Source organism: Polistes canadensis, unplaced genomic scaffold, assembly GCF_001313835.1.
Source record: "Polistes canadensis isolate GaletaPanama2010 unplaced genomic scaffold, ASM131383v1 scaffold_350, whole genome shotgun sequence".
Classification (NCBI taxonomy): Eukaryota; Metazoa; Arthropoda; class Insecta; order Hymenoptera; family Vespidae; genus Polistes; species Polistes canadensis.
The window spans coordinates 7,523-11,972 of record NW_014569897.1 but is presented as its reverse complement, the minus strand read 5'-3'; the positions used below and the strand labels follow the sequence as shown (position 1 = coordinate 11,972).

General features: G+C 32.0%; 1 long non-coding RNA gene across 1 annotated transcript; it reads left to right on the top strand.

The window, feature by feature from the left end:
* The first annotated feature begins 2,969 nt into the window (after window positions 1-2,969).
* Window positions 2,970-4,176, top strand: LOC106791891. The gene is made up of 2 exons (XR_001382243.1): window positions 2,970-3,111; window positions 3,679-4,176. It is a non-coding gene; the product is annotated as an uncharacterized LOC106791891 (long non-coding RNA).
* The last annotated feature ends 274 nt before the right edge of the window (window positions 4,177-4,450 follow it).

Here is a 4,450-nt window from a genome sequence, read left to right as displayed (position 1 = left end):
TATATATATATATATACATAGAAAGCTTATCGTCTAGCAAAGAAGAAGGATACGTATTCCGAAAGATCGAGACAGGGTCGTTGTACGTGATGGAAACGGGACTTCCACGAGGCTCGACCGCCATTAACCGAGTCCCACTTATCCGCGTTTGTCGACATTTTATACGTTGCCGCGACGTTGCCGAGTTTCGCAACGTTGCGAACTTCATCGGCCAACAGAACCCGCCGACAGAGAGGAGTTATCGTGAAATACTCAAAATGGACGACCAACGACCAATATGCCCCATCGAAAACGTGCGAAGAACACCAAATTTACCGACACAATCCATTAAATTATTCACCATTTTGTTATCTCTACACACGTGTAATTACAATTTAATATTAACTTTTATCTCATTTTAATCCGCACACATATATATTTATATTCATAATGTATTTGTTAATAATGATAATAATTTAAGCGTAACAATTTGAATTTGAACAAAATTCAATTAAATGAAACAAACGTGTGATAATATCTCCGATTGGATTTTCCCGCGACTTTTTTTTGAACGAGGCAATTAAAAATAAAGATGGCCGGACTGCGCATCGTATTCTGAGAATATAAAATTGTATAATCGATAATATAATTACAATATTTATTTATTAATAATAATTGTGTGTGATGCGAGGATGGTAACAAAGATTTGAATAAAGTCACACAAAAAAAAAACAGAGAAAAGAAATAAATAACATTTCGACTCGATATATTTCAGCGGATGTTTTATAAAGAAGTGATTAAAAAAGAAAGATGGCGGACGACATCGAGGAGAGAAGAAGAAGAAAAAAAGAAAAAGAAAAAAAGAAAGAAGAAAAATGAGAAAGAAACTTCTTTTAAATCGTTTCGAATTTATCGAGTTTATACCGTATGAAGTCTGCACACGTGTGAAAAACAGAAAAAGAAGGAACGAGAGAGAGAGAGAGAGAGAGAGAGAGAGAGAGAGAGAGAGAGAGAAAAAGTGAGGAGAAGGGGAATTCTATTCGGCAGGAAGAGTTGGCATCGATTGGAAACTTCGAAAGTCGATAAAAGCGGAGAAGTAGAGCGAACGAACGACGCCATTTTCATCGACGTTCAACAAATTGGTTTGAACGTCATCGTGCAATTCTATAGCAAAAAGAGAATATATTTTCAAAGTAATCGTCTTGTGGGCAAAGGGAGAGGGGGCGTGGGGCATAGGGGGGTGGGGTTGGGGGACGGGGTACACGCGATAGTAACGTTTAGATAAACAACACGGCCGCCACTCCTAATGATCTCTCGGCTTTAAAACGGTGCCACACGAAAGAAGCAACATGTAACAATGTAACAACTGTAAAAGAAAAACAAAACAAAAGGCATCTCCTCTCTTGATGATCTAAAAATGTTTTCTTTTTATTTATTTATTCTATTTTATCTTTGTAATATAAAATAGGAATAATCAAGCCTTCAATTAAAATTGTATCCGTCAAATATATATCTCTGTAATAAAATTATAAATGATTATTAAATCGAATTACCAGAGCACTACCACCACCACCACCACCACTGCACCTTAAAAAGAAAAAGTTGGTTAAAAAACAAAGGATAAAAAAGAAATTACATATAAGAGACAGGACACAGTCTGTGTGTGTATATAATATAATTGTAATTCTTTTCTTTTTCTTGTTTTTTTTTTTCGTCAATTTTTATCAAACACATCCCCTGACAATGGTTTCTCACGGTGCATTTATACCGGCACGGCCGTTTGCTGCCGATCCCAGTTCGTATGTTAGGTAATAAATCTGTTAATGCCGTTAGAAGTACTCGTCGATACTAAAGCAACTAAATGAGTCACGTTCGATCGACTTTTTTAATACTTCAAACATGACATTTAAATTAATCATATTGCTGTATAAAAGCGTCTTAAGAGATCCATAGATCTCGGATCTATTTTATTTTATCATCAGTTCAATTGTTATTTAAACGATAAACTCTTTTGCGAAATGAAAAATTCATTAAAATCTATTGACTTTTAGTATAAAAAATATTTAGCAAAACTTTTCAAAGAAATAGCAAAGATGCACAATTTACAGCATTGCATTCTCTGACATTTTCTGAACTTTACATGCTAAATTTATAACTCGATATGGTATTCTACGCTTAGACAAAAGAGTTTACTTTAATATATAATATAAATTTCATTAAAATCTATTCACTTTTAGTATTATGTTCGATGCCTAGGAAAAACTGGAAGAATTTTTCAATTTCTGACTTTGTCTGAAGGCTCTTTGCATTCATAGTAATGCCGAGGTATTACTAGCAATGACTGATTTCCGGCTTTGAGAGTAACATATATATATAAAGTACATATGTAGATATGGGTGACAAGGGGTGGGCGAGAGGGTGCGGGAGGGGGCGGGAAATATAAAAGAACAAATCGATGCTGACGCGTCGACAGTAGCCAACAGAATGATTAACTAGAAAGTGGATATTATTAGATCCGAATGGTGTACTATGATCGATAACTAACCCGATCTTACGCAGTACACGGATACGCTTGGCCGATCACATTTGTGTTGTAACACAATACGTCTAAATATAATGTTACAAGAGCTGCCATAAATGCTAGACCCATAATAATAAATATATAATGACGATAAAGAGTTATTTACTTGGCCGGGACTTTCTGTATCATCTCTTTCGTTCGTTATTTTATTGTAAAATATTTTCAACGTTTATAAATTATCTTACATTTTTCGTAAAACGTGTTAATACGTGTGTACATGCGTGTATGCGTGTGTGTGTGTGTATAATGGATCGAGGGAGAAAGTTTGAACAAATTTCTTCGTAAAGAAAAAAAAGAAATAAATTTAAAAAATTCATTCGAAGAAAACTGCGCGTGGATAGAGAAATATACGAGTTGAAAGAAAAAAAGAACTTTTTTAAAATAAGAAGAAGAAGAAGAAGAAGAAACTTTTGTCTACAATCCAAATATAGAAATATATACGCGCGTAATCATTATAATTATTAACTTTATACAAGACACGAGGAGAAGATATTTCGACGATGACGTCAATTGAAAAAATATATTAAATGAAAGAGAAAGAATATAAAAAGGTACTTCTTTCCGAGAATTGTAAAAATATTTGCGAACGGTTTCAAATACTTATACAAAGGTATATATATATATGTATTATCGATATAGATATATGTATGTCATGTATTAAAGGAAACTCTCAGCAAAGACAAACTGGTAGGTAGCTTGGTAGGTGCATTGCACAATTCATGTATAGTTCTTGCTTGCGAGGTCTACGAGAAAAACGAACACGTATGTTATGTACTAAAATACATATATACATATATATATATGTATGCACGTATTTACTTATACGTGATGTGTATATTATATACGATAAAAGGTAGAGAATCTGGAAAATAAATAGAATGAATCATAATTTCCCATAGGTATGGGAATCGTTAAATTGTTAAGGAAAAAACGTTCGAAATGCAAATGTACAAAAAACACATATATATAAACGCATATGTAAGAATTAAAGTGCGCGAACATTTATGTATAAGTCGAATTAACATAGGAAGATATTTAGCCGATAAGTGGTATGTTTGTATGGATGCTTAAATATTTGCAATGAATCATTTTTATAATACACTTGTGTTTTTTAACAGATAAGACGAGAGATAACGTGAGGTGATTGTTCAAAAACAAGGTAAGAAGTTTTATAATATTATCAAGATAGGAGAACAAGTTACAAGAAAATCTCATAACAAGATTCGTTTGTACAAGGTTACATTAGAGCTATGTTATGTGAACCTTACGAAGTAATACAAATTAGATGAATAAGTTCCTGGGTTATATGGAAAATGGGTTTATAAGATATACCTATGTTGATATTATAGTTCAGAATAATAGGAAAGTTGAGATTTCGTTCTGCGTGAAAATTTGACGTGCTTTTAAATAAAAACGTTCATTAATTAAAAGATTAATATTAAATGATTTTAAGATACAAACTTGAGGCTCTTGTATAACACACTACTCTGAACAACAACAAGAAAAATGATTTTTAATATAATACAAAGTAGATGTAAAATATTATATTTAATATAATGAGTATATCAAATTAAAAAATACTATATTTCTGTATAAGTAATATATACATCTAATTTCAGTTATACGCGTTATCCCTTGTATTAATTTTTAAACCTTTGGTCAAAAATACAATTTACCATATTTAATAATACAACATATAGTATACGCAAATATACTAATTTAATAAAATCCAGCATGCAAACACAATGTGTATACAGTATTATATTAAATAAAAATCATCTCTTCCTTCTCACAATACACCGTTACAAAAGAAGAAGAAGAAGAAGAAGAAAAGAAAAAAAAATCCCATTTTACAATTTTCCTTACCATCTTAAAACATTATATTTCATG